The sequence below is a fragment of the Oncorhynchus gorbuscha genome, unplaced genomic scaffold, assembly GCF_021184085.1.
Source record: "Oncorhynchus gorbuscha isolate QuinsamMale2020 ecotype Even-year unplaced genomic scaffold, OgorEven_v1.0 Un_scaffold_624, whole genome shotgun sequence".
Classification (NCBI taxonomy): domain Eukaryota; kingdom Metazoa; phylum Chordata; class Actinopteri; order Salmoniformes; family Salmonidae; genus Oncorhynchus; species Oncorhynchus gorbuscha.
The window spans coordinates 429,701-453,270 of NW_025745741.1; the positions used below are offsets into that span (position 1 = coordinate 429,701).

Sequence of the window (23,570 nt, forward strand, 5' to 3'; positions counted from 1 at the left end):
GTGGGTCCAGGGTGTCTGGGATGATAGAGTTGATGTGAGCTATGACCAGCCTTTCAAAGCATTTCATGGCTACGGATGTAAGTGCTATGGGTCGATAGTCATTTAGACAGGTTACCTTGGCAGGTTCTTGGACACAGGGACTATGGTGGTCTTCTTGAAACATGTAGGTATTACAGACTGGATCAGGGAGAGGTTGAGGTCAGGGAGAGGTCAGGGAGATGCCAGCTGGTTAGTATATACTCGGAGTACGCATCCTGGTAATCTGTCTGGCCTCGCCGTCTGGAACAGCTGGTGCTCTTATGCATGCTTCAGTGTTGCTTGCCTCGAAGCAAACATAGAAGGCATTTAGCTCGTCTGGTCGGCTCGCATCACTGGGGCTTCCCTTTGTAATCTGTGATAGTTTGCCCTGCCACATCCGACGAGCGTCAGAAACGGCGTTCCATCTTAGTCCTGTGTGTGTGTGTGTGTGTGTGTGTGTGTGTGTGTGTGTGTGTGTGTGTGTGTGTGTGTGTGTGTGTGTGTGTGTGTGTGTGTGGGTGTGGGTGTGGGTGCGTGTGTGTGTGTGCGAGTGTGTGTGTGTGTGTGTTGGAGTCCAGTACATTCCTTTGCCATGCATCGGTGTAGGTTGAAGTGGTACGTCAACCAAAGATTTGAAAAAGCTACCAGTGTGCAACATCCACATACGTATCATTAACTAGGCCTCATTGCCTCTGTATGTACCGGTAGGTTCGTTGCATCAGAGGAAAATTATCAGAGGAAATTTGAAATGCCTGTTTTGCGGACGAGACGTGAGGTGGTTCATTGTACAATGAACAGGTTTGTGTATGGCGGATGCCACAGATGCCTCCCGGAGGGGCAGCCAATCAGTCAGCCCAGCTATTTTGATGTGTGCTACAGAGGCCTCCCTGTTCACCGTACCCGCCTGGTATGTGGGGCCTTTCACATAGTCGACTGTGGGACAAGACCCTAACTCACAGACACACACACACACAAACACCTACTCACCTCACTACCCCTGTACTAGCATTGGCGCCAGGCTCCTAATGACTATTGGCCTGTGGGATCTTCTCAGTAGGAGATGAAAGACCAGGTCTGCCAGCTTTGTTCACTATCACAACTACACACTGGACAGTCAGTCACCGAACAGACACAACACACAGGCAGGCACACTTCAGCCAGGGCCCAGAGGGCAAACCATTTCATAAGAAGAGAAAGGGAAAAACTACTTCCTGTCTGTGATGGCTTCATTTTTTTGGGAGGGAGAAAGAGGGGGAAAATACTTCCTTTATTCACCGGCGATGCTCACCTTTGGCTTGAGTCAGCCGAGGCCCACACGCTCCCCAACACCCATCAGCCGAGGCCCACACGCTCCCCAACACCCATCAGCCGAGGCCCACACCCATCAGCCGAGGCCCACACGCTCCCCAACACCCATCAGCCGAGACCCACACCCTCCCCAACACCCATCAGCCGAGACCCACACGCTCCCCAACACCCATCAGCCGAGGCCCACACCCTCCCCAACACCCATCAGCCGAGGCCCACACCCTCCCCAACACCGATCAGCCGAGGACCACACGCTCCCCAACACCCATCAGCCGAGGACCACACGCTCCCCAACACCCATCAGCCGAGACCCACACGCTCCCCAACACCGATCAGCTGAGACCCACACGCTCCCCAACACCGATCAGCCGAGGACCACACGCTCCCCAACACCCATCAGCCGAGGACCACACGCTCCCCAACACCCATCAGCCGAGGCCCACACGCTCCCCAACACCCATCAGCCGAGGCCCACATGCTCCCCAACACCCAGACACACAGAGGTCTCCAGTAAGGGCTAAGTCCCCAAGCAACCTTTTAACAGAATGGACCTGGAGCCATACTGATGGACCTGGAGTCATACTGATGGACCTGGAGTCATACTGATGGAGACATACTGATGGACCTGGAGCCATACTGATGGAGCCATACTGATGGACCTGGAGTCATACTGATGGACCTGGAGCCATACTGATGGACCTGGAGCCATACTGATGGAGCCATACTGATGGACCTGGAGCCATACTGATGGACCTGGAGTCATACTGATGGAGACATACTGATGGACCTGGAGCCATACTGATGGAGCCATACTGATGGACCTGGAGTCATACTGATGGAGTCATACTGATGGACCTGGAGCCATACTGATGGACCTGGAGCCATACTGATGGACCTGGAGTCATACTGATGGAGTTATACTGATGGACCTGGAGCCATACTGATGGAGTCATACTGATGGACCTGAAGCCATACTGATGGACCTGGAGCCATACTGATGGACCTGGAGCCATACTGATGGACCTAGAGTCATACTGATGGAGTCATACTGATGGACCTGGAGCCATACTGATGGACCTGGAGCCATACTGATGGACCTGGAGTCATACTGATGGAGCCATACTGATGGAGTCATACTGATGGAGCCATACTGATGGACCTAGAGTCATACTGATGGACCTGGAGCCATACTGATGGAGTCATACTGATAGACCTGGAGTCATACTGATGGAGTCATACTGATGGACCTGGAGCCATACTGTTGGAGCCAAACTGATGGAGTCATACTGATGGAGCCATACTGATGGACCTGGAGCCATACTGATGGAGTCATACTGATAGACCTGGAGCCATACTGATGGACCTGGAGCCATACTGATGGACCTGGAGTCATACTGATGGAGCCATACTGATGGACCTAGAGTCATACTGATGGACCTGGAGTCATACTGATGGACCTGGAGCCATACTGATGGACCTGGAGCCATACTGATGGAGTCATACTGATGGAGTAATACTGATGGAGTCATACTGATGGACCTGGAGCCATACTGATGGACCTGGAGCCATACTGATGGAGTCATACTGATGGACCTGGACCCATACTGATGGACCTGGAGTCATACTGATGGACCTGGAGCCATACTGATGGAGTCATACTGATGGACCTGGACCCATACTGATGGAGTCATACTAATGGACCTGGAGCCATACTGATGGAGTCATACTGATGGACCTGGACCTATACTGATGGAGTCATACTAATGGACCTGGAGCCATACTGATGGAGTCATACTGATGGACCTGGACCCATACTGATGGAGTCATACTAATGGACCTGGAGCCATACTGATGGAGTCATACTGATGGACCAGGAGCCATACTGATGGAGTCATACTGATGGACCTGGAGTCATACTGATGGACCTGGAGCCATACTGATGGAGTCATACTGATAGACCTGGAGCCATACTGATGGAGTCATACTGATAGACCTGGAGCCATACTGATGGACCTGGAGCCATACTGATGGACCTGGAGTCATACTGATGGAGCCATACTGATGGACCTGGAGCCATACTGATGGAGTCATACTGATGGACCTGGAGCCATACTGATGGACCTGGAGCCATACTGATGGACCTAGAGTCATACTGATGGACCTGGAGCCATACTGATGGAGTCATACTGATGGACCTGGAGCCATACTGATGGAGTCATACTGATGGACCTGGAGTCATACTGATGGAGTCATACTGATGGAGTCATACTGATGGACCTGGAGCCATACTGATGGAGCCATACTGATGGACCTGGAGTCATACTGATGGAGCCATACTGATGGACCTGGAGTCATACTGATGGAGTCATACTGATGGACCTGGAGTCATACTGATGGACCTGGAGTCATACTGATGGACCTGGAGCCATACTGATGGAGTCATACTGATGGACCTGGAGCCATACTGATGGAGTCATACTGATGGACCTGGAGCCATACTGATGGAGTCATACTGATGGACCTGGAGTCATACTGATGGACCTAGAGTCATACTGATGGACCTGGAGTCATACTGATGGACCTGGAGCCATACTGATGGAGTCATACTGATGGACCTGGAGCCATACTGATGGAGTCATACTGATGGACCTGGAGTCATACTGATGGACCTGGAGCCATACTGATGGAGTCATACTGATGGACCTGGAGTCATACTGATGGACCTGGAGTCATACTGATGGACCTGGAGTCATTCTGATGGAGTCATACTGATGGACCTGGAGTCATACTGATGGACCTGGAGTCATACTGATGGACCTGGAGCCATACTGATGGAGTCATACTGATGGACCTGGAGTCATACTGATGGACCTGGAGCCATACTGATGGAGTCATACTGATGGACCTGGAGTCATACTGATGGACCTGGAGTCATACTGATGGACCTGGAGTCATACTGATGGACCTGGAGTCATTCTGATGGAGTCATACTGATGGACCTGGAGTCATACTGATAGACCTGGAGCCATACTGATGGAGTCGTACTGATGGACCTGGAGCCATACTGATGGAGTCATACTGATGGACCTGGAGCCATACTGATGGACCTGGAGCCATTCTGATGGACCTGGAGCCATACTGATGGAGCCATACTGATGGAGCCATACTGATGGACCTGGAGCCATACTGATGGACCTGGAGCCATACTGATGGACCTGGAGCCATACTGATGGAGCCATACTGATGGAGTCATACTGATGGACATGGAGTCATACTGATGGAGCCATACTGATGGACCTGGAGCCATACTGATGGACCAGGAGCCATACTGATGGACCTGGAGCGATACTGATGGAGCCATACTGATGGAGCCATACTGATGGACCTGGAGCCATACTGATGGAGTCATACTGATGGAGTCATACTGATGGAGTCATACTGATGGACCTGGAGCCATACTGATGGACCTGGAGCCATACTGATGGAGTCATACTGATGGACCTGGACCCATACTGATGGACCTGGAGTCATACTGATGGACCTGGAGCCATACTGATGGAGTCATACTGATGGACCTGGACCCATACTGATGGAGTCATACTAATGGACCTGGAGCCATACTGATGGAGTCATACTGATGGACCTGGACCCATACTGATGGAGTCATACTAATGGACCTGGAGCCATACTGATGGAGTCATACTGATGGACCTGGAGCCATACTGATGGAGTCATACTGATGGACCTGCTGGACCCATTCTTTAGTGGAATTATTTCCATGTTAAATCTATGGATTCTCGGCCAGTTGGGAGTCAAACCTGCTGCATGGTCAGTTTGGCTGGACCCATTCTGTAGTGTTTCCAGTTAGCTATGGGTCATTAGGGCTGATTTGTTTACTGCAGATGTATGTACTGACTTTGATTAGTGCATTCATCTTAAAGGTGAGAGAACCACCCGACTGTAAGTCACTCTGGGTACAAACGTGTGCTAAATGACCATGTACTTGTCTCTGTGTTTCCTGGATAGTGAGCAGCACCGTGCTGTACCATTTGATGGAAACTGCACATCTTGTTTTGTTCTGTATGAATCAGCTCAGAATGGATAAGGTCTCGTGGATTCTTGCTGAGTTGCTGAACATATTTCTCCAACAGTGACATAGTAGACGGTTGAAAATGCTTTCAGTGCTACATAATCTGGATTCTATTGGAGCGCTCTATATAGCGTGGTCAGAGACAAGGCCACAGCGTTATACCACAAGGTCTGCTCTCTTTGCTGGCTCTACAATGCTGGCTTTCTAAGCTATAATCAATGGTTGAAGAGTAATAAGGATATTACCAAACAATGATTATCTCAACCATTGTTCCCCAATCGGTCCTTCAGCATGTTTGACATACCCAACAACTCTCCAGCAGAGACTGGAAATGGCTGGGTTCCAAATGGCATCTATAGAGGGCTCTTAGTCTGGGACGCCCAACCCCAGGCCACAGGGACATGGATCTGCTTTCAACGATGGACTCTTTTGGCTTAGAGGAACCATGCCCACATCTCTACTCTGTCCACGTAAATAACATACTAAAATAGTAACTAGCAAGATGGAGATCAGTGTTTTTTTTCTTTCTTTCAGGAGTGCATTTTGTGATTGGCTACTGGCAAATGTGCATCAACTACCTTCACTAAAAAGGCTTTGCCTGGAAACTTTGGTTTTGAATCGCGACGTTGTGGCCTGTGATTTGTTAGGAGAGTTGCCTGTCTGATGGACCAATTTGTAAGTCGCTCTGGATAAGAGCGTCTGCTAAATGACTTAAATGTAAATGTAATGTAAATGACCCACCCCAGAAGTTGCCAAACGAGTCCGTCATTGAAACCCAGACTCTAGTCATTGTTGCCGGGTTGGGTTTTCCAGACTAAAGGGGCTCTGGTCAAAAGTAGTGCACTATATAGGGAATAAGGAATATAGGGCTCTGGTCAAAAGTAGTGCACTATATAGGGAATAAGGAATATAGGGCTCTGGTCAAAAGTAGTGCACTATATAGGGAATAAGGAATATAGGGCTCTGGTCAAAAGTAGTGCACTATATAGGGAACAAGGAATATAGGGCTCTGGTCAAAAGTAGTGCACTATATAGGGAATAAAGAATATAGGGCTCTGGTCAAAAGTAGTGCACTATATAGGGAACAAGGAATATAGGGCTCTGGTCAAAAGTAGTGCACTATATAGGGAATAAGGAATATAGGGCTCTGGTCAAAAGTAGTGCACTATATAGGGAATAAGGAATATAGGGCTCTGGTCAAAAGTAGTGCACTATATAGGGAATAAGGAATATAGGGCTCTGGTCAAAAGTAGTGCACTATATAGGGAACAAGGAATATAGGGCTCTGGTCAAAAGTAGTGCACTATATAGGGAATAAAGAATATAGGGCTCTGGTCAAAAGTAGTGCACTATATAGGGAATAAGGAATATAGGGCTCTGGTCAAAAGTAGTGCACTATATAGGGAATAAGGAATATAGGGCTCTGGTCAGAAGTAGTGCACTATATAGGGAATAAGGAATATAGGGCTCTGGTCAGAAGTAGTGCACTATATAGGGAATAGGGTACCACTGTTTGGGACGCAGACAATGTCTTCAGCAGTTTCTCCATAGACTCATATGGCCTCCAGAACCATTGTTTACCAATTGTCATTCCCGGTGCATCTTTAAAGCAAACATTGGACTGTAAATACTCCATATCTTCTAGTAACAGCACTTCTGATTCCACGCAGGCTGGTCCTTCTGTAGCTCAGTTGGTAGAGCATGGCGCTTGTAACGCCAGGGTAGTGGGTTCGATCCCCGGGACCACCCATACGTAGAATGTATGCACACATGACTGTAAGTCGCTTTGGATAAAAGCGTCTGCTAAAATGGCATATATAAATGTATGGAAATGTTAAAAGCATTTCCACTTCATCTGATTCAGAGGTTACCAGTGGTCCAAGGTCCTTAAGTAAAAAGTATACTTTTCTATTTATGTTTTTCACAACTATTACTTCAGTACATTCCTTAAAGAAAAGTATGTTATTTTTACTCCATACATTTTCCCTGACACCCAAAAGTACTTGGTACATTTTGAGTGTTTAGCAGGACAGACAGTAAAATGGTCTAAGTCACACACTTATCAAGAGAACATCCATGGTCATCCCAACCCTTTTACTTCAGTCATTTTCTCTTAAGGTGTCTTTACTTTTACTCAAGTATGACAAGTGGGTACTTTTTCCACCACTGCTTTGGCCGTCTGAGGAGATCACATTTCATGTATCAGAAGTATATTTGTGGTGAAAAGAAAATGTAGGTCAACTATATAGTGAGTAAGTGACCAACTTGAAAGAGCTACCTGATCTAAACAGAACTGTGTCTGAAATGGCACCCTATTCCCTAGATGGTGCACTACTTTTGTCACGCAGAGAGAGAGAACAGGTGTCGCGCAGAGAGAGAGACCAGGTGTCGCGCAGAGAGAGAGAGACCAGGTGTCACAGAGAGAGAGAGACCAGGTGTCGCACAGAGAGGGAGAGACCAGGTGTCACAGAGAGAGAGAGACCAGGTGTCGCACAGAGAGAGAGACCAGGTGTCACACAGAGAGAGAGACCAGGTGTCACAGAGAGAGAGAGACCAGGTGTCGCACAGAGAGGGAGAGACCAGGTGTCACAGAGAGAGAGAGACCAGGTGTCGCACAGAGAGAGAGACCAGGTGTCACACAGAGAAAGAGACCAGGTGTCGCACAGGAGAGAGAGAGACCAGGTGTCGCAGAGAGAGAGAGACCAGGTGTCGCAGAGAGAGAGAGACCAGGTGTCGCACAGGGAGAGAGAGACCAGGTGTCGCACAGAGAGGGAGAGACCAGGTGTCACAGAGAGAGAGAGACCAGGTGTCACACAGAGAAAGAGACCAGGTGTCGCACAGGGAGAGAGAGACCAGGTGTCGCAGAGAGAGAGAGACCAGGTGTCGCAGAGAGAGAGAGACCAGGTGTCGCACAGGGAGAGAGAGACCAGGTGTCGCACAGAGAGGGAGAGACCAGGTGTCACAGAGAGAGAGAGAGAGACCAGGTGTCGCACAGAGAGAGAGACCAGGTGTCACACAGAGAAAGAGACCAGGTGTCGCACAGGGAGAGAGAGACCAGGTGTCACAGAGAGAGAGAGACCAGGTGTCGCAGAGAGAGAGAGACCAGGTGTCGCACAGGGAGAGAGAGACCAGGTGTCACAGAGAGAGAGAGACCAGGTGTCGCAGAGAGAGAGAGACCAGGTGTCGCACAGAGAGGGAGAGAACAGGTGTCACAGAGAGAGAGACCAGGTGTCGCACAGAGAGAGAGACCAGGTGTCACACAGAGAAAGAGACCAGGTGTCGCACAGGGAGAGAGAGACCAGGTGTCGCAGAGAGAGAGAGACCAGGTGTCGCAGAGAGAGAGAGACCAGGTGTCGCACAGGGAGAGAGAGACCAGGTGTCGCACAGAGAGGGAGAGACCAGGTGTCACAGAGAGAGAGAGACCAGGTGTCACACAGAGAAAGAGACCAGGTGTCGCACAGGGAGAGAGAGACCAGGTGTCGCAGAGAGAGAGAGACCAGGTGTCGCAGAGAGAGAGAGACCAGGTGTCGCACAGGGAGAGAGAGACCAGGTGTCGCACAGAGAGGGAGAGACCAGGTGTCACAGAGAGAGAGAGACCAGGTGTCGCACAGAGAGAGAGACCAGGTGTCACACAGAGAAAGAGACCAGGTGTCGCACAGGGAGAGAGAGACCAGGTGTCACAGAGAGAGAGAGACCAGGTGTCGCAGAGAGAGAGAGACCAGGTGTCGCACAGGGAGAGAGAGACCAGGTGTCACAGAGAGAGAGAGACCAGGTGTCGCAGAGAGAGAGAGACCAGGTGTCGCACAGAGAGGGAGAGAACAGGTGTCACAGAGAGAGAGACCAGGTGTCGCACAGAGAGAGAGACCAGGTGTCACACAGAGAAAGAGACCAGGTGTCGCACAGGGAGAGAGAGACCAGGTGTCACAGAGAGAGAAAGACCAGGTGTCGCAGAGAGAGAGAGACCAGGTGTCGCACAGAGAAAGAGACCAGGTGTCACACAGAGAAAGAGACCAGGTGTCGCACAGAGAGAGAGACCAGGTGTCACACAGAGAAAGAGACCAGGTGTCGCACAGAGAGAGAGACCAGGTGTCACAGAGAGAGAGAGAGACCAGGTGTCGCAGAGAGAGAGAGACCAGGTGTCGCACAGAGAAAGAGACCAGGTGTCACAGAGAAAGAGACCAGGTGTCACACAGAGAAAGAGACCAGGTGTCGCACAGGGAGAGAGAGACCAGGTGTCGCACATAGAGAGAGAGAGACCAGGTGTCGCACAGAGAGAGACCAGGTGTCGCACATAGAGAGAGACCAGGTGTCGCACAGAGAGAGACCAGGTGTCGCACATAGAGAGAGACCAGGTGTCGCACAGAGAGACCAGGTGTCGCACATAGAGAGAGACCAGGTGTCACGCAGAGAGAGAGACCAGGTGTCACAGCGAGAGAGAGACCAGGTGTCACAGAGAGAGAGACCAGGTGTCGCAGAGAGAGAGACCAGGTGTCGCACAGAGAGACACCAGGTGTCACACAGAGAGAGACCAGGTGTCACACAGAGAGAGACCAGGTGTCACGCAGAGAGAGAGAGACCAGGTGTCACAGAGAGAGAGACCAGGTGTCGCACAGAGAGACACCAGGTGTCACACAGAGAGAGACCAGGTGTCACTCAGAGAGAGAGACCAGGTGTCGCAGAGAGAGAGAGACCAGGTGTCACAGAGAGAGAGACCAGGTGTCACAGAGAGAGAGACCAGGTGTCACAGACAGAGAGACCAGATGTCGCAGAGAGAGAGACCAGGTGTCACAGAGAGAGAGACCAGGTGTCGCAGAGAGAGAGAGACCAGGTGTTGCAGAGAGAGAGAGACCAGGTGTCACACAGAGAGAGACCAGGTGTTGCGCAGAGAGAGAGACCAGGTGTCACGCAGGGAGAGAGAGAGAGACCAGGTGTCGCTCAGAGAGAGAGACCAGGTGTCGCACAGAGAGAGAGACCAGGTGTCGCACAGAGAGAGACACCAGGTGTCACGCAGAGAGAGAGACCAGGTGTCGCGCAGAGAGAAAGACCAGGTGTCACACAGAGAAAGAGACCAGGTGTCGCACAGAGAAAGAGACCAGGTGTCGCACAGAGAAAGAGACCAGGTGTCACACAGAGAAAGAGACCAGGTGTCGCACAGAGAGAGAGACCAGGTGTCACACAGAGAAAGAGACCAGGTGTCGCACAGAGAGAGAGACCAGGTGTCGCACAGAGAGAGACACCAGGTGTCACACAGAGAGACACCAGGTGTCACACAGAGAGACACCAGGTGTCACACAGAGAGAGAGACCAGGTGTCGCAGAGAGAGAGAGACCAGGTGTCGCACATAGAGAGAGACCAGGTGTCACGCAGAGAGAGAGAGAGAGCAAGAGACCAGGTGTCACACAGAGAAAGAGACCAGGTGTCACACAGAGAAAGAGACCAGGTGTCGCGCAGAGAGAGAGACCAGGTGTCGCGCAGAGAGAGAGACCAGGTGTCGCGCAGAGAGAGAGAGACCAGGTGTCGCGCAGGGAGAGAGAGAGAGACCAGGTGTCGTACAGGGAGAGAGAGACCAGGTGTCGCACAGGGAGAGAGAGAGACCAGGTGTCGCACAGAGAGAGAGACCAGGTGTCGCACAGAGAGAGAGAGAGACCAGGTGTTGCACAGAGAGAGAGAGACCAGGTGTCGCACAGAGAGAGAGACCAGGTATCACACAGAGAAAGAGACCAGGTGTCACACAGAGAAAGAGACCAGGTGTCGCACAGAGAGAGAGAGACCAGGTGTCGCACAGAGAGAGAGAGAACAGGTGTCGCACAGAGAGAGAGAGACCAGGTGTCGCGCAGAGAGAGAGAGACCAGGTGTCGCGCAGAGAGAGAGAGACCAGGTGTCGCGCAGAGAGAGAGAGACCAGGTGTCGCACAGAGAGAGACCAGGTGTCGCACAGAGAGAGAGCGAGACCAAGTTTCGCACAGAGAGAGAGCGAGACCAGGTTTCGCACAGAGAGAGAGCGAGACCAGGTTTCGCACAGAGAGAGAGCGAGACCAGGTTTCGCACAGAGAGAGAGCGAGACCAGGTGTCGCAGAGGAGAGTTGGGTCAAATATCTATTGTTTTCTTTAAATATAAAAAAAAACATGTTAATTGAATTAGTTGTAAGTAGAATAGAAAACAACTGTGTTGGTTCAGGAGGAGCCAGAAGGAGGAATAATTATATATTGTTCACTAACACCGGGAAACAGGGTCATTTGGGTTCAGCTTGACCCTGTGTATCTCCTGTGGTTATGTAGGGTGTTAACAGGACATTGTAAGTAGAGTTAAATGCAACTGTTTTGGTCAGAGATCACTCACAAACAAAGTGCATTGATGTTTCAGCCCTCTCTGTTCTTACTTCTTAAGTTGTTTCCTGTGTGTGTCTCCTGCTGTGGTTGTGTGGGGGACCTCAACCAGCTGTCTTCTAACCAATAGCTGTCTCTCCTGTTCTTCCTGCTGTGGTTCTCCCAGGTGGCTGCTCTGCTCTGGTCTTTACTCATTGTGTTTCTCCTGCTGTGGTCTTTACTCATTGTGTTTCTCCTGTTTCTCCTGCTGTGGTCTTTACACATTGTGTTTCTCCTGCTGTGGTCTTTACTCATTGTGTTTCTCCTGTTTCTCCTGCTGTGGTCTTTACACATTGTGTTTCTCCTGCTGTGGTCTTTACTCATTGTGTTTCTCCTGTTTCTCCTGCTGTGGTCTTTACTCATTGTGTTTCTCCTGCTGTGGTCTTTACTCATTGTGTTTCTCCTGCTGTGGTCTTTACTCATTGTGTTTCTCCTGTTTCTCCTGCTGTGGTCTTTACACATTGTGTTTCTCCTGCTGTGGTCTTTACTCATTGTGTTTCTCCTGTTTCTCCTGCTGTGGTCTTTATACATTGTGTTTCTCCTGCTGTGGTCTTTATACATTGTGTTTCTCCTGCTGTGGTCTTTACTCATTGTGTTTCTCCTGCTGTGGTCTTTACTCATTGTGTTTCTCCTGTTTCTCCTGCTGTGGTCTTTATACATTGTGTTTCTCCTGCTGTGGTCTTTACACATTGTGTTTCTCCTGCTGTGGTCTTTACTCATTGTGTTTCTCCTGTTTCTCCTGCTGTGGTCTTTATACATTGTGTTTCTCCTGCTGTGGTCTTTACACATTGTGTTTCTCCTGCTGTGGTCTTTATACATTGTGTTTCTCCTGTTTCTCCTGCTGTGGTCTTTATACATTGTGTTTCTCCTGCTGTGGTCTTTATACATTGTGTTTCTCCTGCTGTGGTCTTTACTCATTGTGTTTCTCCTGTTTCTCCTGCTGTGGTCTTTATACATTGTGTTTCTCCTGCTGTGGTCTTTATACATTGTGTTTCTCCTGCTGTGGTCTTTACTCATTGTGTTTCTCCTGTTGTGGTCTTTACTCATTGTGTTTCTCCTGCTGTGGTCTTTACACATTGTGTTTCTCCTGCTGTGGTCTTTACTCATTGTGTTTCTCCTGCTGTGGTCTTTACTCATTGTGTTTCTCCTGTTGTGGTCTTTACTCATTGTGTTTCTCCTGCTGTGGTCTTTACACATTGTGTTTCTCCTGCTGTGGTCTTTACTCATTGTGTTTCTCCTGCTGTGGTCTTTACACATTGTGTTTCTCCTGCTGTGGTCTTTACACATTGTGTTTCTCCTGTTTCTCCTGTTGTGGTCTTTACTCATTGTGTTTCTCCTGCTGTGGTCTTTACTCATTGTGTTTCTCCTGTTGTGGTCTTTACACATTGTGTTTCTCCTGTTTCTCCTGCTGTGGTCTTTACACATTGTGTTTCTCCTGTTTCTCCTGTTGTGGTCTTTACTCATTGTGTTTCTCCTGCTGTGGTCTTTACTCATTGTGTTTCTCCTGTTGTGGTCTTTACTCATTGTGTTTCTCCTGTTGTGGTCTTTATACATTGTGTTTCTCCTGCTGTGGTCTTTACACATTGTGTTTCTCCTGTTTGTCCTGCTGTGGTCTTTATACATTGTGTTTCTCCTGCTGTGGTCTTTATACATTGTGTTTCTCCTGTTGTGGTCTTTACTCATTGTGTTTCTCCTGCTGTGGTCTTTACACATTGTGTTTCTCCTGTTTGTCCTGTTGTGGTCTTTACACATTGTGTTTCTCCTGCTGTGGTCTTTACACATTGTGTTTCTCCTGCTGTGGTCTTTACTCATTGTGTTTCTCCTGCTGTGGTCTTTACACATTGTGTTTCTCCTGTTTGTCCTGCTGTGGTCTTTACACATTGTGTTTCTCCTGTTTGTCCTGCTGTGGTCTTTACACATTGTGTTTCTCCTGCTGTGGTCTTTACTCATTGTGTTTCTCCTGCTGTGGTCTTTACACATTGTGTTTCTCCTGTTTCTCCTGCTGTGGTCTTTACACATTGTGTTTCTCCTGTTGTGGTCTTTACACATTGTGTTTCTCCTGTTGTGGTCTTTACTCATTGTGTTTCTCCTGTTTCTCCTGTTGTGGTCTTTACTCATTGTGTTTCTCCTGCTGTGGTCTTTACACATTGTGTTTCTCCTGCTGTGGTCTTTACTCATTGTGTTTCTCCTGTTTCTCCTGTTGTGGTCTTTACTCATTGTGTTTCTCCTGTTGTGGTCTTTACTCATTGTGTTTCTCCTGTTGTGGTCTTTACTCATTGTGTTTCTCCTGTTGTGGTCTTTACTCATTGTGTTTCTCCTGTTGTGGTCTTTACTCATTGTGTTTCTCCTGTTGTGGTCTTTACTCATTGTGTTTCTCCTGTTGTGGTCTTTACTCATTGTGTTTCTCCTGTTGTGGTCTTTACTCATTGTGTTTCTCCTGTTGTGGTCTTTACTCATTGTGTTTCTCCTGTTTCTCCTGCTGTGGTCTTTACTCATTGTGTTTCTCCTGCTGTGGTCTTTACTCATTGTGTTTCTCCTGTTGTGGTCTTTACTCATTGTGTTTCTCCTGCTGTGGTCTTTACACATTGTGTTTCTCCTGTTTGTCCTGCTGTGGTCTTTACACATTGTGTTTCTCCTGTTTCTCCTGTTGTGGTCTTTACTCATTGTGTTTCTCCTGCTGTGGTCTTTACTCATTGTGTTTCTCCTGCTGTGGTCTTTACACATTGTGTTTCTCCTGCTGTGGTCTTTACACATTGTGTTTCTCCTGCTGTGGTCTTTATGCATTGTGTTTCTCCTGCTGTGGTCTTTATGCATTGTGTTTCTCCTGTTTCTCCTGCTGTGGTCTTTACACATTGTGTTTGTCCTGCTGTGGTCTTTATACATTGTGTTTCTCCTGTTGTGGTCTTTACTCATTGTGTTTCTCCTGTTGTGGTCTTTACTCATTGTGTTTCTCCTGTTGTGGTCTTTACACATTGTGTTTCTCCTGTTTCTCCTGCTGTGGTCTTTACACATTGTGTTTCTCCTGTTTCTCCTGTTGTGGTCTTTACTCATTGTGTTTCTCCTGTTGTGGTCTTTACTCATTGTGTTTCTCCTGTTGTGGTCTTTACTCATTGTGTTTCTCCTGTTTCTCCTGCTGTGGTCTTTACTCATTGTGTTTCTCCTGCTGTGGTCTTTACACATTGTGTTTCTCCTGTTTCTCCTGCTGTGGTCTTTACTCATTGTGTTTCTCCTGCTGTGGTCTTTACTCATTGTGTTTCTCCTGTTGTGGTCTTTACTCATTGTGTTTCTCCTGTTTCTCCTGCTGTGGTCTTTACTCATTGTGTTTCTCCTGCTGTGGTCTTTACACATTGTGTTTCTCCTGTTTCTCCTGCTGTGGTCTTTACTCATTGTGTTTCTCCTGTTTCTCCTGCTGTGGTCTTTACTCATTGTGTTTCTCCTGCTGTGGTCTTTACACATTGTGTTTCTCCTGTTTCTCCTGCTGTGGTCTTTACACATTGTGTTTCTCCTGCTGTGGTCTTTACACATTGTGTTTCTCCTGTTTCTCCTGCTGTGGTCTTTACTCATTGTGTTTCTCCTGTTTCTCCTGCTGTGGTCTTTATACATTGTGTTTCTCCTGCTGTGGTCTTTACTCATTGTGTTTCTCCTGTTGTGGTCTTTACTCATTGTGTTTCTCCTGTTTCTCCTGCTGTGGTCTTTACTCATTGTGTTTCTCCTGCTGTGGTCTTTACACATTGTGTTTCTCCTGTTTCTCCTGCTGTGGTCTTTACTCATTGTGTTTCTCCTGTTTCTCCTGCTGTGGTCTTTACTCATTGTGTTTCTCCTGCTGTGGTCTTTACTCATTGTGTTTCTCCTGTTTCTCCTGTTGTGGTCTTTACTCATTGTGTTTCTCCTGTTGTGGTCTTTACACATTGTGTTTCTCCTGTTTCTCCTGCTGTGGTCTTTACACATTGTGTTTCTCCTGCTGTGGTCTTTACACATTGTGTTTCTCCTGTTTCTCCTGCTGTGGTCTTTACTCATTGTGTTTCTCCTGTTTGTCCTGCTGTGGTCTTTACACATTGTGTTTCTCCTGTTTCTCCTGCTGTGGTCTTTACTCATTGTGTTTCTCCTGTTGTGGTCTTTACACATTGTGTTTCTCCTGTTTCTCCTGCTGTGGTCTTTACTCATTGTGTTTCTCCTGCTGTGGTCTTTACACATTGTGTTTCTCCTGTTGTGGTCTTTACTCATTGTGTTTCTCCTGCTGTGGTCTTTACACATTGTGTTTCTCCTGTTGTGGTCTTTACTCATTGTGTTTCTCCTGTTTCTCCTGTTGTGGTCTTTACTCATTGTGTTTCTCCTGTTGTGGTCTTTACACATTGTGTTTCTCCTGTTTCTCCTGTTGTGGTCTTTACACATTGTGTTTCTCCTGTTTCTCCTGTTGTGGTCTTTACTCATTGTGTTTCTCCTGTTTCTCCTGTTGTGGTCTTTACACATTGTGTTTCTCCTGCTGTGGTCTTTATGCATTGTGTTTCTCCTGTTTCTCCTGCTGTGGTCTTTACTCATTGTGTTTCTCCTGCTGTGGTCTTTACTCATTGTGTTTCTCCTGTTTCTCCTGTTGTGGTCTTTATACATTGTGTTTCTCCTGCTGTGGTCTTTACTCATTGTGTTTCTCCTGCTGTGGTCTTTATACATTGTGTTTCTCCTGCTGTGGTCTTTATACATTGTGTTTCTCCTGCTGTGGTCTTTATACATTGTGTTTCTCCTGTTGTGGTCTTTATACATTGTGTTTCTCCTGCTGTGGTCTTTATACATTGTGTTTCTCCTGCTGTGGTCTTTATACATTGTGTTTCTCCTGCTGTGGTCTTTATACATTGTGTTTCTCCTGCTGTGGTCTTTATACATTGTGTTTCTCCTGCTGTGGTCTTTATACATTGTGTTTCTCCTGTTGTGGTCTTTACACATTGTGTTTCTCCTGTTGTGGTCTTTATACATTGTGTTTCTCCTGCTGTGGTCTTTACTCATTGTGTTTCTCCTGTTTCTCCTGTTGTGGTCTTTACTCATTGTGTTTCTCCTGCTGTGGTCTTTATGCATTGTGTTTCTCCTGTTTCTCCTGCTGTGGTCTTTACACATTGTGTTTCTCCTGCTGTGGTCTTTACTCATTGTGTTTCTCCTGTTTCTCCTGTTGTGGTCTTTATACATTGTGTTTCTCCTGCTGTGGTCTTTATGCATTGTGTTTCTCCTGTTTGTCCTGCTGTGGTCTTTACTCATTGTGTTTCTCCTGTTTGTCCTGCTGTGGTCTTTACTCATTGTGTTCCTCCTGTTTCTCCTGTTGTGGTTTTTATACATTGTGTTTCTCCTGTTTCTCCTGTTGTGGTCTTTACACATTGTGTTTCTCCTGTTGTGGTCTTTACTCATTGTGTTTCTCCTGCTGTGGTCTTTATACATTGTGTTTCTCCTGTTGTGGTCTTTACACATTGTGTTTCTCCTGTTGTGGTCTTTACACATTGTGTTTCTCCTGTTGTGGTCTTTACTCATTGTGTTTCTCCTGCTGTGGTCTTTATACATTGTGTTTCTCCTGTTGTGGTCTTTACACATTGTGTTTCTCCTGTTGTGGTCTTTACACATTGTGTTTCTCCTGCTGTGGTCTTTACTCATTGTGTTTCTCCTGCTGTGGTCTTTATACATTGTGTTTCTCCTGTTGTGGTCTTTACACATTGTGTTTCTCCTGTTGTGGTCTTTACACATTGTGTTTCTCCTGCTGTGGTCTTTACTCATTGTGTTTCTCCTGCTGTGGTCTTTACACATTGTGTTTCTCCTGTTTGTCCTGCTGTGGTCTTTACTCATTGTGTTTCTCCTGCTGTGGTCTTTACTCATTGTGTTTCTCCTGCTGTGGTCTTTATACATTGTGTTTCTCCTGTTTCTCCTGTTGTGGTCTTTACACATTGTGTTTCTCCTGCTGTGGTCTTTACTCATTGTGTTTCTCCCGTTGTGGTCTTTACACATTGTGTTTCTCCTGTTTCTCCTGTTGTGGTCTTTACACATTGTGTTTCTCCTGTTGTGGTCTTTACAAATTGTGTTTCTCCTGCTGTGGTCTTTACTCATTGTGTTTCTCCTGTTTGTCCTGCTGTGGTCTTTACACATTGTGTTTCTCCTGCTGTGGTCTTTACACATTGTGTTTCTCCTGCTGTGTGTTTCTCCTGCTGTGGTCTTTACTCATTGTGTTTCTCCTGCTCTGGTCTTTACTCATTGTGTTTCTCCTGCTGTGGTCTTTACACATTGTGTTTCTCCTGTTGTGGTCTTTACTCATTGTGTTTCTCCTGCTGTGGTCTTTACACATTGTGTTTCTCCTATTTCTCCTGCTGTGGTCTTTACTCATTGTGTTTCTCCTGCTGTGGTCTTTACACATTGTGTTTCTCCTATTTCTCCTGCTGTGGTCTTTACTCATTGTGTTTCTCCTGCTGTGGTCATTACTCATTGTGTTTCTCCTATTTCTCCTGCTGTGGTCTTTACACATTGTGTTTCTCCTATTTCTCCTGCTGTAGTCTTTACACATTGTGTTTCTCCTGTTGTGGTCATTACTCATTGTGTTTCTCTCCTGTGTTTGTCCTGTAGGTGGCAGCCAGGGCCGGGGTGTACGACCTTCTCAACCAGCTGGGTTTCTCCGAGTTTGAGAACCTTCGGGACACGCCACTTGCCAGGCTCCGCTGCCGGTGGCAACGACAGAACATCCAATCACGTCCCTTCAGGGGGGCGTTGATCTGAGCTGAGGAGAGATCACTGTGAACCGCCAGACTATGGCTGCTTCTGAAGTGCTACTCTATTCCCTGTTCAGTTCACTACTTTTGACCAGGGCCCTCTGCACTCTAAAGGGACTAGGGTGCCATTTTATACAACCTATGTCCTCCTGTGCTTTTTTTATTTTTATTTTTATATATATACCTTTAAAATGCTAAAATGCTTTTGTATTTTGAAATGTAATAATGCTTTGTATTTTTACCCTCGTATCACTCTGATACTCTATTATTATAATACTGCCTGTTTTCAAACCCACTACCAATGTTATTTAGTATTTGACTGGACGTTTCAGTTCTGTCAGTCGGTATTTCCTGGTTCTGATGCTTCTGACTGCTTCTGACTGCCGCACAGATTCAAGCTGACATTTTACGTCTCATTTGCTCTATTGTTCCATTGTTAATATAGGAGGAGAATGAATTATTATGTTGTTAAGGTTAGTTTGAGGTTATGTTAAGGTTAGTTTGAGGTTAAGGTTAGTTTGAGGTTATGTTAAGGTTCGTTTGAGGTTATGTTAAGGTTCGTTTGAGGTTAAGGTTAGTTTGAGGTTAAGGTTAGTTTGAGGTTAAGGTTAGTTTGAGGTTATGTTAAGGTTCGTTTGAGGTTATGTTAAGGTTCGTTTGAGGTTATGTTAAGGTTCGTTTGAGGTTAAGGTTAGTTTGAGGTTATCTTACGGTTAGTTTGAGGTTATCTTACGGTTAGTTTGAGGTTACGGTAAGGGTTAGAGTTAGGGAAAGGCTTCACCTTTTGGGCTAGCGGAACTCCACCTCCGTGAATATTCTGCCGGTTAAATAGACACCACCTTAATCAGAAGACAGTATTAGTATTAGTCTGTATTAGAACGTATTGGAAAGTTTCTCCAGTTTTAAAATAGAGTTGAAACTACAGACTTTTAAAACAAACAGCTTCTTTGTTTAGATGGAATACATTTCTGTTACTTTAATCAACATCCAGTATCAGAGTCTCCAAGTCCACTTCCAGGTATTCGTTTGCCAAGCTGCTGTAGATGCTGCCAAGGCGAAGCTTCTGCTCTGTGTTTTACTGCTGTTTGTATGTGTCTCAGTCCTCACTTCTTCACAGCGGTTTCTCCTCTCATTAAAGGGTTCATCTGCGTCAGGTTCATCCATCTTTTAGATATATTTTTCTCTTCAATAATGATTTATACCAATTGATCCTTGAAGAATCTAACTTGTAAATGGCTCCAGGGTTTGTAAAAGAATGTCAATGTTAACACTATATAGCCTCAAAACATGGTTCAACTATAATGTTGATGTCATGGACGGTCTGTCCTTGTATCCATGGCTCCGTCCATTGTTCCAGCCCCGTCCCTCTGCTTTTTACCAGAACAGTGGTGGCATGGACGCTTTGTGTGTTTTGAACTGTGAATTCCCCTTTTGAAAGGGGTTCATATGGGATTGAAAGGACAAGGAAGCAGTCTCTCTGTCACCTGTTTCGGTAAACAGACCTGGAGAAATGTAACCACTGTTACATTCACAGACCGAGCTCTAAGCAGTGACCAGATGTGTACTGATTCTTCCTTTTAACTGATACCTCTGCATGCTTGGAACAGCTGCTGAAGCCATTGATGCAACCGACTCATTTGAGGTTTCCAACTTCAGTAAAAGGTGTCGTGCCCCCCCCCCCTCCCCTCTTAGGATATTGTATGTGTCGTCCCCCCCTCCCCTCTTAGGATATTGGATGTGTGTCCCCCCTTCCCCCTCCTCTTAGGATATTGGATGTGTGTCCCCCCTTCCCCCTCCTCTTAGGATATTGGATGTGTGTCCCCCCCCTTCCCCCTCCTCTTAGGATATTGGATGTGTGTGTCCCCCCCTTCCCCTCCTCTTAGGATATTGGATGTGTGTCCCCCCCTTCCCCCTCCTCTTAGGATATTGGATGTGTCCGCCCTCCCCATCCTCTTAGGATATTGGATGTGTGTCCCCCCTTCCCCCTCCTCTTAGGATATTGGATGTGTCCGCCCTCCCCCATCCTCCTCCTCTTCGGATATTGGATGTGTCCCCCCTCCCCCTCCTCTTAGGATATTGGATGTTTCCCCCCTCCCCCTCCTCTTAGGATATTGGATGTTTCCCCCTCCCCCCTCCTCTTAGGATATTGGATGTTTCCCCCCTTCCCCCTCCTCTTAGGATATTGGATGTTTCCCCCTCCCCCTCCTCTTAGGATATTGGATGTTTCCCCCTCCCCCTCCTCTTAGGATATTGGATGTTTCCCCCCTTCCCCCTCCTCTTAGGATATTAGATGTTTCCCCCCTTCCCCCTCCTCTTAGGATATTGGATGTGTCCTCCCTCCCCCATCCCCCTCCTCTTAGGATATTGGATGTGTCCTCCCTCCCCCCATCCCCCTCCTCTTAGGATATTGGATGTTTCCCCCCTTCCCCCTCATCTTAGGATATTGGATGTGTCCTCCCTCCCCCATCCTCCTCCTCTTCGGATATTGGATGTGTGTGTGTGTCCCCCTTCCCCCTCCTCTTCGGATATTAGATGTTTCCCCCTTCCCCCTCCTCTTAGGATATTGGATGTGTCCCCCCCTCCCCCTCCTCTTCGGATATTGGATGTGTCCCCCCTCCCCCTCCTCTTCGGATATTGGATGTGTCCCCTCCCCCCCTCCTCTTCGGATATTGGATGTGCCCCCTCCCCCTCCTCTTCGGATATTGGATGTGTCCCCCCCCTCCCCCCTCCTCTTCGGATATTGGATGTGCCCCCTCCCCCTCCTCTTCGGATATTGGATGTGTCCCCTCCCCCTCCTCTTCGGATATTGGATTTGTGTGTGTGTGTGTGTGTGTGTGTGTGTGTGTGTGTGTGTGTGTGTGTGTGTGTGTGTGTGTGTGTGTGTGTGTGTGTGTGTGTGTGTGTGTGTGTGTGTGTGTGTGTGTGTGTGTGTCCCTCCCCTCCTCTTCGGATATTGGATGTGTCCCCCCTTCCCCCTCCTCTTCGGATGGATGTGTGTGTGTGTGTGTCCCTCCCCTCCTGATATTGGATGTGTCCCCCTCTCCCCTCCTCTTAGGATATTGGATGTGTCCCATTCCAAACAGTAGTGCACTACTCTTGACCTGGGTCCATTGTGCTCTGGTCAAAAGTAGTGCAGTAAGTAGTTGTCCCCCCCCCCCCACAAGGTGTCCCCCCCACATGGTGTCCTCTTCTCTCCCATCTCCTGCCGTCTTCTGTTCTCTGTTGTTATGAACTGCATTTTTAGGTGTTTTACCAACAAACTATTATGAGTATATTTAGAAAAACTAAGCGACCGTTCGTACTTCAAGTCAGCCTCTCCAGAACGGATACGTTTAAAAAAATGTTTTATATGTAAATATTGTTCAGTAAATAAATGCAGTTTGTTTTCACAAAAAGTCAGTTCTGAGGGCTTCTGGGAAGGATGTGTCCTTTAGGAGGAAAGCTATGGCCTGAGGGGACAGTCTGTATGTACTGTCACGCCAACTCCTTGGCACTCGTTGTTATGCCAAACATGTTTTTCTTGACAACAACAGCAGTGGAGTTAGCAAGAGCACAAACAGATCTGGGATCAGGAATGTTATACCCCAAAACAACAAACTGTTTATCATTAAGCACATTAATGCTTTGTAATGGTTATCAAATGTCCACAGACAGGAATCCACTTCAGCTAGTATCGTGTATTGTGTCAACTGTACCTGATATTTATATTTTCTAACATATTTCCAATGTCATAATGTACATGCTTTAGGAGCCCATACGGTGGATCCTGCAAATACAGACAGACAGAATACAGTGATAGTCTGTGGAACAACAGTAGTCTGTGGAACCACAGTAGTCTGTGGAACCACAGTAGTCTGTGGGAACAACAGTAGTCTGTGGAACCACAGTAGTCTGTAGTCTGTGGAACCACAGTAGTCTGTAGTCTGTGGAACAACAGTAGTCTGTGGGAATAACAGCAGTCTGTGGAACAACAGTAGTCTGTGGAACAACAGTAGTCTGTGGAACCACAGTAGTCTGTGGAACCACATTAGTCTGTGGAACAACAGTAGTCTGTGGAACAACAGTAGTATGTGGAACAACAGCAGTCTGTGGAACAACAGTAGTCTGTGGAACAACAGTAGTCTGTGGAACCACAGTAGTCTGTGGAACCACAGTAGTCTGGAACCACAGTAGTCTGTGGAACAACAGCAGTCTGTGGAACAACAGTAGTCTGTGGAACCACAGTAGTCTGTGGAACAACAGTAGTCTGTGGAACCACAGTAGTCTGTGGAACAACAGTAGTCTGTGGAACAACAGTAGTCTGTGGAACCACACTAGTCTGTGGAACAACAGTAGTCTGTGGAACCACAGTAGTCTGTGGAACAACAGCAGTCTGTGGAACCACAGCAGTCTGTGGAACAACAGTAGTCTGTGGAACCACAGTAGTCTGTGGAACCACAGTAGTCTGTGGAACAACAGTAGTCTGTGGAACAACAGTAGTCTGTGGAACAACAGTAGTCTGTGGAACAACAGCAGTCTGTGGAACAACAGTAGTCTGTGGAACAACAGTAGTCTGTGGAACCACAGTAGTCTGTGGAACACGGTACAGCAGTCTGTGGAACAACAGTAGTCTGTGGAACCACAGTGTGGAACCACAGTAGTCTGTGGACGGTACAACAGTAGTCTGTGGAACAACAGCAGTCTGTGGAACAACAGTAGTCTGTGGAACCACAGTAGTCTGTGGAGACAACAGTAGTCTGTGGAACACCACAGTAGTCTGTGGAACAACAGTAGTCTGTGGAACAACAGTAGTCTGTGGAACAACAGTAGTATGTGGAACAACAGCAGTCTGTGGAACAACAGTAGTCTGTGGAACAACAGTAGTCTGTGGAACCACAGTAGTCTGTGGAACAACAGCAGTCTGTGGAACAACAGTAGTCTGTGGAACCACAGTAGTCTGTGGAACAACAGTAGTCTGTGGAACAACAGTAGTCTGTGGAACCACAGTAGTCTGTGGAACCACAGTAGTCTGTGGAATCACAGTAGTCTGTGGAACAACAGTAGTCTGTGAAACAACAG

General features: G+C 47.3%; 1 long non-coding RNA gene across 1 annotated transcript; it reads left to right on the top strand.

Moving 5' to 3' along the window:
* The first annotated feature begins 18,373 nt into the window (after positions 1-18,373).
* LOC124019539 lies at positions 18,374-19,662 on the top strand. The gene is made up of 2 exons (XR_006835795.1): positions 18,374-19,035; positions 19,153-19,662. It is a non-coding gene; the product is annotated as an uncharacterized LOC124019539 (long non-coding RNA).
* The last annotated feature ends 3,908 nt before the right edge of the window (positions 19,663-23,570 follow it).